Below are 16,487 nucleotides of genomic sequence, written 5' to 3'. Positions count from 1 at the left end.
CCTGGCCTCTGGCTCCTGCCCAACCTCCCCTCTTCCTCTTGCAAGGACGGCAGACGCCTCCTCTCAATTCAGATCTCAGATCAGTTCACCCAGCCACAATCATTATGTTTTATAAAGTGGTACCTCGGGTTAAGAACTTAATTCGTTCCGGAGGTCTGTTCTTAACCTGAAACTGTTCTTAACCTGAAGCACCACTTTAGCTAATGGGGCCTCCTGCTGCTGCCGCACTGCCGGAGCACAATTTCTGTTCTCATCCTGAAGCAAAGTTCTTAACCCGAGGTAATATTTCTGGGTTAGCGGAGTCTGTAACCTGAAGCGTATGTAACCTGAAGTGTATGTAACCCGAGGTACCACTGTACTGGCTGGTAAGTTGTTGTTGTTTTAAATATGCTTTCTGCAACCTAGTACTCTCCAGATGTTTTGGACTATAACTCCGATCAGCCCCAGGCAGCATGGCCCAATGGCTGGGGACGGTGGGAATTTGGAAACACCTGGAGGGCCACATTCCCCACGTCCCTGACATAACAAGTTAAACCATTGGTCCATCCAGATAAGTATCATATATACACTGGCTAGCAGTGGCTCTCTGAGGTGTCAGACAGGAGTCTGTGGGGCTGTAGCTCAAAGTGCTTTGCCAGGCAAAGGTCCCAGGTCCTATACCTGCCACATAGGAACACAGGAAGCTGTGTTCTACTGACTAAGAACACTGGTCCATCTAGTACAGCATTGTCCACACTGACTGGCAGAAGTTCCCCAGGCTGTCAGGCACAGTCTCTCCTGGTCCCTCCTGGAAATACCAGGGACTGAGCTTGGGACCTGCATGCAGGGAGGGTTGGGAAGCCAGCATAGACATAACTGAGCTAAGGTTTCGCTGCACATAAGAAAGTCCCCCATGTTCTCATGGTGAGATTTAGGGAAAACAACAGAATAACAAAGGTGGGGGGGGGGGGAGTTTGATAACAAAAGATAAACTGAGTCAAATGAAAACCACCCTGGTGGTTTTTATCCAAACCCAAGGCCCATCTAAACAAGGTGGTCTGCACAAGCCTACAAAAGGCTGAGAGGCAAGAGGTTCAACAGCAGTGTTAGAAACTCAGATATATAAGCTAGGCACCAAACGCCTCCTTAAACCAGGATTAAAAAGGTAAAGGGACCCCTGACTGTTAGGTCCAGTCGCACGTCTCTGGGGTTGTGGTGCTCATCTCATTTTACTGGCTGAGGGAGCCGGCGTACAGCTTCCGGGTCATGTGGCCAGCATGACTAAGCCGCTTCTGGCGAACCAGAGCAGCGCACAGAAACGTTGTTTACCTTCCCGCCGGAGCGGTATCTATTTATCTACTTGCACTTTGATGTGCTTTCAAACTGCTAGGTTGGCAGGAGCAGGGACCGAGCAACGGGAGCTCATCCCGTCGTGGGGATTAGAACCACCAACCTTCTGATCGGCAAGTCCTAGGCTCTGTGGTTTAACCCACAGCACCACCCATATCCCTAAACCAGGGTTACTGTCACCAAAATGAAATGCCTAGTTGCCCATTTTGGGCCAGATGGCTCAAGTGTTGTATTTTTCAATACACCTTTTTGTTTCCTGAAATTCATTCTGATTGCGCAGATAAAATATAATGGATAGAATTCTACAGGATGTGTTGCTAGTGTGTGAAAACTGTCAAGATCCAAGGATCCCCAGGCATGTACCTTCAGATGGTGGAGATGTCAGGTGCCATCCTGGCACCCGGGCATCTTCACTTGGTCACAAGTGGCCGGTAGGTGCAAAATGTGCCTGGCGAATTCCAAACACTGTTCAACAGGCCTCCTGAGTACGGCTATACTGAAGTCTGGGAGCCACAACTGAGAAGGCCCTGCCTCACATGCTCAGCGACCCTGCTTTGGACAGTGTTGGAATGTGCAGCACAGACTCCCTGGTATATCTCAAGAGAGAAAGGTATTCTCTAAGCCAGGGCTGGGCGACCTTCTTCAATGAGGGCTGCAACCGTGCCTGGGCAACCTTCCAGGGGCCACGTGCCATTGGTGGCCGTGGCCAGAGGACAAAATCGGTGGAGCAATGAATGAAAATTTTAACTTTGTAACGTAGACTAATTTCTACACACACACACCCCCAATCTTCCATCAAGGAAAATAAGAGGCAGAATCAGAATGCAAGGAGTCGTCCCAGATAGGGAAAAACATTCAAGGAGGGGCACGACACAGGGGCTGGGGAAAGCTCTGAGAGAAGTCAGAGGACCACAACTGGACCCCAGGCCTGCCTCCCCCACAGGTCTGGGTTCCCCCATTCTTGCCTTAAGCATTATCTATCTCTGCACAGTATAACTCTGAAAAGATTCCAAGGAAAGCCAGGGTTCCCAAGGGGAAAACACCACCACCACAATGTTGCGCTAATGTTTATGCTTTGGGACAACACGAAGACTAGAAAACTATTGCAAACATGGTTAGGGGAAAATGAATAGGTAAACCACCACATATTAGATAGGATTGATATGAGTTTATAAAACTATGCACAGAATGGAGAAAACGGACAGGGGAAAGCTTTTCTCCTCCCTCTCTCGCCACACTAGAACTCAAGGATATTCAATTAAGCTGAACGCTGGAAGATTCAGGAGAGGAAAAAGTGTTTCTTCGTGGAGTGCAGAGTTTATCTATGACTTCGGTCCCACAGGAGGCAGTGATGGCCACCAACTTGGATGGGTTTAAAAGAAAAATTGACGCATTCACAGAGGTGAAGGCTATTAATGGCTACTAGCGATGATGGCCATGCTATGCCTCCAGCGTCGGAGGCAGTACTGCTGTTCAATACCAGTTGTTGGAAGCCGAAAGAGGGGAGAGTGCTCTTGCGCTCCAAGTCCTGCTTTCACGCTTCCCATTAAGGATGCTGGTTGGCCACTGTGAGAACAGGATGCTGGACTAGATGGGCTGCTGGCCTGATCCAGCAAGTCCTTCGTCTGCAGGAGGTGCTGGTTTTAAAATCCCACAGAGGCAGAATCTGTGCCCTCCCCTTCCCCAAATCAGTTCCCCAGGAAGCTCCATGAGGGCTTGTAAAACCCTTGGGGAGCGCAGCAGGCAAACAGGAGCAGTGACGGTACCAAGAAAGCAATGGAGATGCAGAGCGCGGGGGAAGGAGGAGGGAGAAGCGAGAAAGTAGAATGTTGGAACAAAACCCAAGGGACAGCCAGCTGATCCAACGCAGGCCTGGAGTCACAGCAATCTGAGAGAAATCAAATAAGTCAGATTTATCCGTACAGATAGATTTGTGGCCTGCAAAGCTTCTGGGAATGAGGAGAGGCCACGTGGCTGACATGTAGGAGGCTGGACAGCATCTCACCCAAAGGGCTTTGGCATGCCGTTTATCTGGTTCTGTTTCAAGCTACACACACACACACACACACACACACACACATACACAAAATCAGACTGTGCTCTGAGCAACCCATTGATTGCAAGAGGATGGGAGCTGCCTTATAGGTCAGACCGGAGTGGAGAGTTTTGTTCCGCTTGAGGTCCACATTCACCCGTGACCCATCTTCTGGGGGCTGCATGCTAGGGGCAGGGACAGCCAGAGGTAAAAGTGGGTGGAGCAATGGATGTATAGATTAGGCCAGTGTTTTCAAACCCTGGCTCCCCCGATACTGTTGGACTACAACTTCCATCACCCCTGACCATTGCATAAGCTGGCGGTGGATTGTGGGTGTTGAAGCCTAACAGCACCCAAGGACTCGAGGTTGAAAAGTTCCGTAGTGGGCAATGTTCCAGCCACGCAAAGGACAGGGGCTTCCACACACAAGCCTCTCTGTCCTCCATGCAGGAAAGGAATGAGACATGATCACAGGCTAAGGGTACACTCCAGATAGCCCCCCCCCCAAAAGTTATGACATGGGGAGGGGGTGGTCTAGGGAGAGCCCCAAGGGCCAGAGAGAGAGATGTGGAGGACCACATTTGGGCCTGAAGTTCCCCACCCTTGGGCTCAGACTGAAAGGTCTACCTAGTCCTTTATCTAGTACTGGGCTTCTGACCAGAGAGGCCTGCTGGAAACCCACAACCACAACATTAAGGTAGTGGCCTTCTCTCTTTCTCTTATGTTCACCTCCATCAAGTATCCGAAGCATAGAGAGGCAGATTGACTCTGTGTATGGATTTAAACTTCTGGAACTCACTCCCACAAGGGGAAGCGATGGCCCTTGGATGGCTTTAAAAGAGGATTAGGCAAATTCGTGGAGAAGGATAGCAGTGCCTACTAGCTATGACAGCTATGCTGTGCCTTCACAGCTGAAGCCAGAAATGCCAGTTCCTGGAAATTACAGGAGGGGAGAGTTGCTGCTGCACTCAGGTCTTACTTGTGGGCCTCCCACTGAGCATCTGGATGGCCACTGTGAGAACAGGATGCTGGACCCGCCTGATCCAGATACTCCCACGTTCTTATGATTTTCTCCAATTGCTGCCATTTCAGCGCTCCTTTCACAAGTCCAATTCTTCGATAAAGTCATCCAAGGGCAGTTGGTTACACACCACATTTCTGCATGGTGTGCAAGCAACGGAGGGGGGGGGGTAAAAGGTTCCCTTCGGCAGAATGGAGTGTTGAGCTGCCTTAACCCATGTTGCGAGAAGCGTTCTAGGATGGGTGGGCTCTACGACTGGGTAATCAATGCGCATGCTGCCTTGGACCATTGCCAGCCAGCACAGCCAACAGTCGGGGATGATGGGAGTTGGAGAGCAGTACAGTGGTACCTCGGGTTAAGAACTTCTGGAGGTCTGTTCTTAACCTGAAACTGTTCTTAACTTGAAGCACCACTTTAGCTAATGGGGCCTCCCGCCGCCGCCACGCTGCCAGAGCACGATTTATGTTCTCATCCTGAAGCAAAGTTCTTAACCCGAGGTAATATTTCTGGGTTAGCGGAGTCTGTAACCTGAAGCGTATGTAAGCCGAGGTACCACTGTAGTAGTTGGAGGGCCTGATTTCCCATCCCTGCTGCATATGACAGGGAAGTAGAGACAACCTCAGTTCAGATGCCTGTCTTGATACCAGCCCCCTGTCTGCCTAGCCCCCAAAGCCTAAGGATACCCCTATTATTCATTGTGGCTTCTTTCTCTAACCAACCAAACCCCCGCAAAGATCTTAACAAGTTCTTGAATGGAAAAAATGAAGGCTTTAGCAGATGCTCTTCTCTGGATGATCAGGACTCTCTTAATTGTCTCTGTCCTGGGTTGCCACCACCACCACCACCAGATGTTCTCAAGAGTTCTTCTCCTACATGACTCAAAGCTACTCAAATCCTGAGTCTCGGCCTACAGATAAAACCAGCAGCCAAGGTGCATGAAGATGAGACTCTGTTACAGCCAATAGCAGGAGGGAGGGTCTTTGCGGAGGCCATTGCCTGTGCCCGTGGCAAGGTTTGTGTGGGAGACAGTGGGTGCAGTCGACATTCCTGGCTCCTGTTCCAATTTTGTTTTTCATTTTAATTAGCTGCTAAAGAAGAACTGGAGGCATTTAGGCCTTCTCCAGCTAGAGTCGTCAGCAATAAAAGATCCACAAAGACATCGTTCTGCCCTGTTCCTACCCTCGCTGTGGTTGGCGATGGACTACAAGAGCAAATTCTGCCTGCTCTGTCTGCTCCTTTGGGGGCCTACTGGGTTTCAATTAAGGTGCGGCAAAAAAAGAGTGTCCCCCCCCCCCGCAGTTTTCACTGGAAAGATGAAGAAATGTTTTCGAGTCCTTAAAATAATGTTACGCACTCCTCCCCTTGGGGGTTTCATACGCCGTGCCCAGAAGGCTGCTGTCAGTGCCCCATAATTGTGCAATTCTGGGTGGTGGTAAATTTCTCTGCTTTCTTTTAAACACATTTACACCCTGCCTTTCCTTATTTAAAAACTCAAGGAGGCTAATAAGAAGATCAAAGCACAATTTGAAATATCAATTACAGAGACATTAAGACACTAAATACCAAACAACCCCCACTCCCAATACCACCAGAGTAGCAGATCAAACCCTGAATAATAAAAAATAAATAAAGACAAAACAGCCATCTATGAGTCAAATGCCGTCTTTAGAAAAGGAAGGTTTTGACTATGTTTTGGGTGAAACATGATTCCCTTGGGAGAAAGTTCCAGAGCCTAGGCACGGCCATGGAAAAGGCCCTCTTCCTGCTCCCAAGCCAGTGTATTCCATAGAAACTCCAAGAAGCTGCCTCTTTCCCCATCTAGTTCCATTTTGCCTACACTGATGGGCAGAGGCTCCCCAGGATTCGAGACCAGAGTCTTTCCCCAGCCCTACCTAGAGACTGAGTCTGCCTGGGACTACCCCTATGAGTTATAGTCCTTTACCCAATACTAAACCAAGATTCCAGTCCTCATGTTTCTGAATAACAGGGTGATTTAAGAAGCTGCCCTATAACAAATCAGTTAATTGGTCTACCTAGTTTGGTACTGTCTACACTGACTGGCAGCAGCTCTCTTAGGTTTTCCGAGAGGGTTCTCTACCAGGAGATGCCAGGGATTGAACCTGGGACCTTCGGCATGCCAAGCAGATGCTCTACCACTGAACTGCAGCACTTTCAAGGATGTTGGGATCCATAGAAGGATCTGAACATTTGGTCCCAGAGCCTGACCGCTCCAGAGGCAGCAACATACTCTTTCAGCTACCACTTCCTGGAGAGAAGACCATGCACTACTCCACTGCAAGCTTACAGCATGGTCATCTGCTAGGTCTGCCCATCTATGGATAGCCCAGGATTGTATTCTAGCTTGCTATTCATTCTCCGGAAGACAGCAAGTATTATGGGAAAACAATGTGCAAGGTTTCACAAATCTCTTGTTCTAGAGGGAGGTGGGCAACTGAGTATTTCTGGAGGGCTGCTTTGAGAAGAAGGCCCAATCACCAGCCCTACCACCGCCAAAGAATCCTGCAGCATCGAACCCCCCACCATTCCCAAATCCCTCACTGATGCTGGGCAAATGAGAGGACAGGAATACTTCGCCAGGGCTTGCATTTGTCCCCAGGGACTGCCAGTTGCAGATCCCCAGTGCTGGAAACGGGGCACTTCATACCCTGTAGAAATGTGAAGCTTTTTTTTTTTGCCCTGCCAAATCAGATCAAGGGGCCCTCTAGTCCTCCCTTCTGTTTCCGAACTCTGGACAGCCAGAGTCCCCCTGAAAGGTCACCCTCAGAGCATGGAGACAACTCCCGGTCATCTGAAAACACAAAGAGAGCCCTCTAGGGTCAGACCAAATGTCCTCCCAGTGCGGGGGGCGGAAGTTTGAATGCGGCCCTCCAGGCCCCTGCACCTGGCCCTCGGGAATCTCCTTGGGCCATACCTCTCCATGAGCCACACCCTCTTTTCTCAGGCCACACATCCCACCAGCCTTGCTGGAGGGTTCTGCCTGCCTGGAAGTTCTCCTTGAACTCTGCGATTATGATGCTAGCTTGCCTGGATGGAGGACAGATGAAGGGCGTGTGAGCATGTGCGGAAACTGACCTATGGCACAAAGGTAACATTTACATACGTTGATCCGCCCACTTTGCCCTTGGCCCCACCCACCACTGGCACATGGCCCTCAGGGAGCTGCCCAGAAGGGAATGCGGACCTCAGGCTGTGGAAGGTTCCCCACCCCAATCTAGTGCTACATCTTATTTTCACCCTAGCAGCCAATCAGCTGCCCCTGGGAATCCCACTTGCAGGGCACTTCCTCCCTGTCCCCAGAATTTGGCATTCTGGGGCTCACTGCCCTTGTTACGCGGAAAGCCCCATCTATGTAGCATGCTGGCTAACAAGCTGGCTAACAACCTCTCTGCTCAGGACAGTCTCCATTCTGCTTTACCTTCAGCCTACAACAGACTCTACTGTACAAGATCATTGAGATTCCAAATTTCACAATCTTAAGAATCACACGGGTGCACGTGGTCCCTGCCTTTGGCACAGTTTCTTCTGCCTTGCTCTGAGCCCACCCTGCAGAGGTTATTGCCCCCACCGCACCCTCTGGGTCTGAGAAACGGGTGTCGGTGCTGGCTCACTACTGTCAGCTCTCCCCCCACCCACCCACCACCATCAAAAGCTGCTCCGCCTCAGCTTCTCCGAGAGCGAAGCGGATGTCACTGCTGTTTAAAAAAAAAAATAATGAAAAGAAAGAGAGATGCGTTTCGAGACAGGACACGCACAAAATGGCTGTCTCCCAAGACGAAACGTTTCCATACAATGCTATAAAAAGGGCAATCGCCAAAAAAGGAAACCGGGACTTGACAGCCAGGCGGTCCGAGGAGCAGGACGGGGAGGAGAGATGAAAGAAGATCAAGCCATTCCCAGCCACCCTTCTCAGACTGGCTCAGACCCTGCCTCTTCCTTCCAGTGCCTATGCTGGCACAACACTCTCTCCCCCCCCCCTTCTCATTCCGCACCCAACTTGGCAAAAAGAGATACTCTCCGCAGCAATTGTGCCTTGTGAGTTGGGAGATTGAGGAGAAGGAAAAGAAGCTCGCCTTACAAACAAACCACAGCTTTCTTCCAAGGAGCCCGCAATCCAAATTCCACCGCGATCCATTGCAGTTGTGGGAGGGGGGTAGGATTACAAATCACGCTCCCCAACGACAGCAAGACAACGGTTCTCAGAAAATGCGTACGGAGAAGTGGCGATGAGAGAGACCTAGATGTCCCCAGACAAACTGGACTCTTGTTTTCGAAGGAAGCGGAGAGAACAGCTGCCGGCGCAGTTATCCGTAGGAGCCATTTCGGCGCAAGCTCATTGAAATGGCTCTCCCACCCCCACCCCGCATCTTCCTTACAGCTCGTCGGAAGCAAATTATCCAAAGATGCTGGAAAGCTCCCCTTCTAAGCAAGCAGCTCAGCCCACAAGACACTGCAACAGCTCTCGCCATTAAAGTGGGCTTGTTGAATGCAGGAAACGACCTTATACCGACTACTTAGTTCAGTATTGTCAACACAGACCAGCAGCCGCTCTCCGAGATTTCAGAATGGAACATTCTCAGCCCTACTTGGGGGGTGCCAGGAATTAAATCTGGTACCTTCTGCGTACAGAGAAGGTGCTTGAGCTAAGGCCCTTCCCCATAGCATAGGAACGTAAGACGCAGCCTTATACCAAGTAAGACCAGCTGGGCTCATCTAGGTCAGTACTGCTGACACTGACTGGCAGCAGCCATATGGGGTTTTAGACTGGGGACATTCCCACCCCTGCATGGTTTCTCCCAGAGGAACATCAGAGGTAGGGCAGGGAGGATCAAGCAAGCAAAATGAACAGAGGACGGACAGGGGAAATTTTGGCTACCTGGGATTTGAAGAAAGTGAAATCATTTGAAACGAACAGTACATGAAATTTGACTACCTAGCTGCATACAGAGGGCAGTTTATCCTGCTTCAAAAGGTATAGGCAGTATACACTTCACATCCATGAAAGAACTTGGGGGAGGCTCCACAGCATTTTCCTCTGTATGGCCACATTAATCCTTACACCAGCCCTATAAGGCGGTCCAACACACAATGGAAAACATCTCAACTCAAGTGTTCCACACTGGGGGAAAGGGATGAAAAGATGATGACGAAGAACACAATGTCATATTACTTACACACACACACACACACACACAGCAAGTTTATAAAACTATGGATGGAGAAACTTTGGGGTTTGGGAGTCACCCCACAAAACTGACTAGCAGCAGATTCCAAGCACGCAAAAGGAAGTACTTGTTGCATGCGGCACCGAATTAATCTACGGAACTCACTGTCACATGACAAAGAGAGTGCGCTTACACAAAAGGTGCCAGGATTAGTATCTGGCATCACCAGCTAAAGAGGATCAGGTAACAGATGGAAGACCTTTCTCTGCCCAACACCCTGGAGAATTGTTGTTACTCAAGAGTAGCCACTACTGGGCTAGAGGACAGCTTCCTTGGGCTGTAAGCAGCTCCTGCATTTTTCAGAGGCTGCCTAATCCTGAATACTAGTTGCTGGGAGGGGATCCTTTAGGGGAACAGCAGGCACTGGATGAAGTGAACTAGCAGGGCTTCCCTTGCATTATTATCCCCTGTGGGGTGGGGAAACATTATAAGCTATATACAATTATGCATGGTGTAGAGAAAGTGAAATACTTCTTTCTATCCACTTTCTCTACACCATGAAATATTGCATATATTTATTTATCACTGTATACACCCCTTGCTCCTAATACTAGAACTCGAGGACAGCCAATGAAGCTGTTGGAAGATTTGGGATGAAATGAACTACTTTTTCCATGCAAAGCACAGCTGAACTATGGAATTCACTCCTGCAAAGAGGTACTGCTGGGCGCCAACTTGGATGGCTTTAAAAGAGATTTAGGCAAATCCACAGAGGATGCGGCTATCAGTGGCTGCCAGCCATGATGGCTATGTTCTCACTCCACCGTGGGAAGGAAGGAGGCCTCTGGCTATCAGCAGCTAGGAACCGCAAGCGGGGGAGAGCTGCTATTGCTCAGGTCCCGCCTGAGGATTTCCCACAGGCTCTTGTTATGTTTCTATTGCAGGTGAGGGGACAGCAGTTTGCTAAACAAAAGCCAGCTTTGCCCATAGGCCAGTCAAAAGCTTCCCAGCAGAGGGTAAACATTTTTATCGGTGACCTTCCAGACTCATGGCTCACCTTCTTAGCTCCTAACTCTACCTGGGTTCTCACATCAGTTCTTGCAGTTCTCTTGTCCAGAGACGGCAAGAGTCAGAATGGAGTGTTCAGGAGGGGGTTTCTTAATGACCACCCTTTAGTCCCTGCGCCATTTCAGGCTGCAAGCGAGGGACAAATGCCCAAGCCCCAAACATCAACAGCAACCCGAGCCCCAAACACCTATACTTCCCCAAAGTATTCCCTGCCTGCTCCTTGCTGCGTTTGTTTTCTACTTGCAGGGAGTCTCTTTTTGTACTTTAAATGCAGGGGAGGGGATCTATGCTTTGCCAGACTTCTAGTCTAAAAAACCTTACAGTCTGTTCTACCAGCTTAGGGTTCTTAACCACATTGCTCTACAGAACAGGCTGGGTTTATAAGGCTAAAAAAAACAAAACCTGGACTGTGCCAAGTCAGATTGAAGGGAGTGGATTACATCTTGGAAAGCTTTTTACATGGCAGGGGGAATAAGCACAGCCAGGGGAGGCTGGACTGGAACTTTTCCTCTGATACAGTCATTTCTGATGCTGGGTGTCTTTCATTTTTAATAGATGAATGGGGAATGCTTGAAAGCAGTAGCCCCCGCTTGCAATCCAAAGTGCTACAGTCTATTCTACCAGCTCAGGATTCGACCACCTAACTCTGTTCCATCAGTAGACCAGGGAGCACAGGCCAGTCCTCTAACTCCCACTGGTGGAGAGCGGAGAGGAGGGAGAGAGAAAGCAAAGACAGGAGAGCAACTGCAGGCAACATTCAGAGAAGTCCTTCACTCCCACTGAAACAAGGAGTCTCAAGTGGATAGAGTTGTCCCTTGGGGGCACACAAAGTTCTGTCGGGGGCTGCCTTATACCAAGCCAAACCATTGCCCACCCGGCTTAGTATTGTTTAACCTGATTCCCCAGATTTCAGAATAGAGTCTTTGCAATTCGTAAGTGGAGGTACTGGAGGTCTGAAAATGGGATCTTTCATACGGAAAGCACATGCATTTTAGGCCTGACTTCATTTAAATTTCAGCGCCCCAAACAAACGACGCTGCCTTTCACAGAGTCAGATCGTTGGTCCATCTAGCTCAGTACTGTCTACACAGACTGGCAGTGACTCTTCAGGGGATCAAGAGGGGCGTCTTTCCCAGCCCCTACCTGGAGATGTTGGAGACTGAACCCGAGACCCTTTGCATGCAAGGTGCCTGCTCTGCCACTGAGCTACAACTTCATCCGGCAGTCAGCCAGGGGCTTTAACTCGGTACTTTACCAGCACCAGCTATCTCCATGCATCATAGAGGGTTAAAGCTCAGCATCAGTCGGTGCTCGCCATGATAACTCAGCAGAACCACCAGGTTTAGCAGCGATATTCCTCCAAATGCTTGGCAACGACCATAGTCAAACAGAAGGTGCTGCCTTCATGTGCGGATGTGGTCTTCCCAGAAGGGCTTGGCAGGCCGCTGTGAGGAAAAAGGGATGCTGGGCAAGAAGATCCATCAGGGCTACTCCTCCATTGACCGCTGACCATGGCTAGCTGGGGCTGATGGGAGTCCTTTGGATGGGAGTCCTTTGGAGATTCCACATCCTTTTGAGAAAGGATGAGATACATTCAGAGTGGGTAAGCTGATCAGATGTGATTTTCCACAATAGCTACATGGAACCTTTAGGTTCAGAGGCAGTTTACCTCCAGTACCAGTTCCGGAGGTGTATTTGTGTGTGTGTGTCACAGGTACAAGAATGGGCTATGGCCTTCATGGTCCACTTGGGGCCTTCCCAGAGGCCACCTGCTCAGCCCCTGTGGGAAACAGAATGCCCAAAGGGACAGATCCAGGGGTCTTCTTATGCAGTGGAGGGTGGTCCACTTGGGCAAACCATGCACAACCCCACCAACCTCTATCTGCCCTCAGCCAGCCCCCACCTACCCGCTTACAACAACCAGTCCAGGCGGTTGCCCTGCCTGCCAGCTTCTTGGTCTCAGTGTTGACCCTTGTAGAACTTAGCAAGAAGGGGATGGGGACAAAGCTTGAACTGGTTGGCTCTGCCACTCATTATCTCTGGCACCACCTACTTTTGGGCTCCTGGTCTTCCACTCCATCAGTCCCAATGAGCACCAGCCACCACTGTCGTCCCTGCCTGAGCAGTCTACCAGCAAAGGAAGCCCCACTGTGTTCACTGTAGGATTACAGCCTGCCCTTGGCTTTGGCTCTGGTTGGTTCTGGCTCCAGGTACAGTTGGCCTCTCTGCCTTCTGCCCTGCCAGTCCCAACAGGCATTAGCCGCTCCTGTTCTTAGGGGCTCGGGTTTCATTTCAGCCATGGACAGAGTGGAAGGCTTTGAGCAAGAGCAGGCTCACAACTCTTCGTTCCCATTGAATTCAGTTCTCCTGGGTGTGAATTTTCACCTAGTGCTTAGCCACAGAAACCTTGCAGCGCGTAAAGACATACACTGAGCAGATACAGAGTGCCTTTCTCCCTGCCAACAGAGAAACCCCTGCTGGCCAACACAACTCTGTGGCTTCTCAAAGCGGAGGGTGCAAAAAACCAAACCAAAACACAAAAAAAACCCACCAGTAAAACAAAACATAAACATGGGATACCTTCATGCCGGAGCTGACCCACCACAGCGGCACATCCCTTTCAAAGCCCCAAACAAGCCGAAGCAGACAACATTATTAAGAAGCAGGCGATGAAAGCCGCTCCGCGATAGCAAACGAAAGCAACATCACCAAACGAAATCTTTGACTCAGAGGGATGTGGAGGAATCCAGGAACCTTTCATGCCTCATTTCTCGAATTTAGTGGGTCAGTTCGTAGAGAGATGAAAGAGAGGGCAATTCTTTTTTTTTTTAGGGGGTGGGGAGTGCATGTGTGTGTAAGAGTTCCTCTCCCCCTCCCTTCTGCAAAGAAAGGTGGCAAAGAAATCCTTCAGGAACACTGGCTTGCTTAGAAGCTGTGAGGTTTTTTCATTCCGTCTTTCAGTGAGAGGGCAGAGGAAGTTTTTTTTTGGGGGGGGTAATATAAGCCATCAGCATTAACTCGGTGATCACTGTAAGCAGAATGAAAAAAGAGGGGGGGACGACGACAAAAGGAGGTTTAAGAGACCAGCCTCTCTCTCTCTCCTCTCCCCCGACTCTCCTCCCGTCAGCCTGAGTGACGCAGACTCCCTTATATAATAGGCTGCGATTTCCTAGACCGCAAGGAAGGCCTCTCTCTCTCTCTTCTCTCCCCCCCACATGCCGCTTCCACCTCCCTGCCACTGCTTTGTGCTCGCCGTATAAGCTCCACACACGCGCAAACGCGTCTCCCAGCCCTTGGCACCGTGCCAGCGCGCTCCCTCGTCAGCTGGCTGCCTCCATTCACAGAGTGGGGTTGTAGCTGACATGAAAAGGAAGGGGGGGTGGAGATGGAAAGGGGGGGAGAGAGAGAGAGACGGGGGAGAGAGAGAAGGTTCGGGTATTCGATCAAACTATCAGCATGCCAGAGAGACAATAGAATGCCTTTGCCACATTCTCCGAAATAAGCCACCTTCCTGCCGCCTCCTCCGCCGCCGCCCGTGCCACCCCCAGCACAAAATATATTCTTCCTCTGTGGCTCCAGACCGGTAGCCATGTGAAAAAAAGGGGGGGCAGGGAGGGCGAAAGCCAAAAATCAATGAATTAATCCATGATCGCATTTAGACAAGACAGTAAGGGTGTTTTTTAAAAAATAAATAAATAAAATAATAAATACAAAACCCGACATTCGAGAGCGATGAAAAAATTTTGGGGAAGAAAAGGACTTAGCTAACCCCTAAAGAACCTTTTGTTTGAATAATAATTTAAAAAAGAGATTATTATTTTTTAAGGCAGTAAAAAAAAGGGGGGGGGGGAAAGGGAGGAATATACTTACAGGTAGCGTGTTCCCACTCCCTCCCCGACTTGTCAAGAGGAGGGGAGAGACAGACGGATGGAGGGGGAGTCGGTTCGCCAGCCCGCGAGGAGGGTAGGGGGGAAAGCCAGGGTGCTTTTTCACCAGACGCCCCCTCGGTGGAACATGGATGGCCGCGGCGTGCCATCCCCCTCCAGGGACCTGCCGGAGCCCAGTCGTGGAACGGGCACGTCCCTGCCAATCATCTGTGGTGCCGTTATATTAAACAAAAGAAAAGGGGGGGATGCTTACTTTTACCCATGATGCTTAGCGGGGGCAGGGGAAGGGAAGGGGAGAGAAGAAGAAGAAAAAAAAATAAAACCAGTTGCAGCCGGTTTGTAACCTCAGGACATGGAATTATCGCTTAAGAAAAAAATAAATAAATATAAAAATAAGTTGGTCGTGGCATCGGAGGCAGTCGGCTGCGCGGCTTGTGCGGGCGCCCCCTCTTCCCCTCCCTGGCTCCCCCCCCCCGCAAGGATCCCATCTTCAGGTCTCTCTCACGCTCTCGCTGGGTTGCCCCCACTCCTTAAAGCGTATCCTGGCACCTGGCCAAACTTTGCCTCTCTCATTCATGAGCATTGGCTTCCAAGGGTCTTTTAACCATTTAGCTGCTGAGAATAAGTTCCCTGGGTGGGTGTGGGTTGGCTGGCTGTTTTTTTTTTTTAAAAAGATGTCCCGTCGGGAGGCACCTTTGACCTGAAGCACCCAAGGTGGGACATCTTGTGAAGAGGGGAATTAAGCAAAAACAGGAAGGTGGAACCAATGCACAGCCTATTATTGTAAAAAAAAGAAAAGGAAAAGGAAAAGGTGCGCAATATTGTGAGAGGGTGAAAGAGAACTCAATTAAGGGAGAAGCCTTGGCACACTCACCCACCCCTCACAGCTGTATACTGGTCACAAGATGTGTCACGGGTGCTCAGTTGAGTATGATGGGTCAAAAACCTGCCTCTGAAATCTGCTGTTGCAAAACGCCTTCTTCTGCAGATGCCATCTTCCAACCCAAGGCCAACTGTGACGACCTAAGTGCTAAAAGTGTCAAGGCCAGCACACTCTCGGTTCTTGCTACAAGGCCACGCAAAGTAGGCCAGAAAGCCGTGTAGACATGCTAATCAAGATAACCTCCTCAGCTCAAACTTTCCCGGGCCGCCTCCAAGACTGGTTTCGGCTATTGGGCAAACCGCTCTGTCTGACGCTCTCTGAACCAATTTTTGCTGCTAGGCTCCAATGCTCTGAGGCGGCCTGCTCTCAGCAGGTGCTATTGGAGGAATTATTGCAATGATGAGTGCTCTGACAGACACATCTCTCTCCCTAAGGCTCCCACATGCCCAAATACAAACAAAGCAAACAAACCAGGAAATCTAATCAACATGCCCTGTCTGATTGTCCAGACTCTTTGTCAACCTATCATTGACCAGGTCTATCTGGGCCATTGGTCAGGGTGGAAAGCCAGGGGCCTAGTCCCAGTCCAGCACTTTGGGTATTAAATGGAAGTGGCTGGCACTCTAATGGCTCATGCCAGGAATATCAGTCTTTCACCATAGAGTTGTAAATACAGAGCAACATGCTTACCACACCATCTCAAGATTCATGGCGGCTTTCAATTTAGTACCCAAAGTTCAGCCTACACGTTGCTCAGGTCTTTTTTCCTTGTTTCTCCGTCAACTGTAGGGGAACTTTAGGTTCTCAGGACGTTGCTGAACTACAACTCCCACCAGCCCCTACACCCATGGGCAATGGTGAGGGATGATGGAAGTCATAGTTCAGCAACTTCTGGAAGGTGAAAGGTTCCCCACATCCGCTCTATGTTGAAGAGAGCTTATCCATGGTAGATAAGCCACCAGCCCCCCACCCTCATAAGGGTCAATCACAAATATGTCCAGACTAATCCAAACTCAGAGGCTGTGCAGTCAAAGCACCCGATGGCTCACCCCAAAGTAAATGTTTCCAAGTGAGCAAATGC

General features: G+C 50.0%; 1 protein-coding gene across 4 annotated transcripts in view; it reads right to left on the bottom strand.

Moving 5' to 3' along the window:
• Window positions 1–16,487, bottom strand: part of GATAD2B (GATA zinc finger domain containing 2B) — a 75,030-nt gene that overhangs the window by 39,720 nt on the left and 18,823 nt on the right. Inside the window, exon 2 of one of the 4 annotated variants that reach the window (XM_028709236.2) lies at window positions 14,507–14,730. The exons of the other annotated variants lie outside the window; for them this stretch is intronic. The gene's annotated coding sequence lies outside the window, so the exon portion shown is untranslated. The remainder of the gene's footprint in view (window positions 1–14,506; window positions 14,731–16,487) is intronic. 4 annotated transcript variants of the gene reach the window in all.

The sequence above is a fragment of the Podarcis muralis genome, chromosome 16 (genome assembly GCF_964188315.1).
Source record: "Podarcis muralis chromosome 16, rPodMur119.hap1.1, whole genome shotgun sequence".
Taxonomy (NCBI): domain Eukaryota; kingdom Metazoa; phylum Chordata; class Lepidosauria; order Squamata; family Lacertidae; genus Podarcis; species Podarcis muralis.
This window is presented reverse-complemented; position numbering and strand designations above follow the sequence as displayed.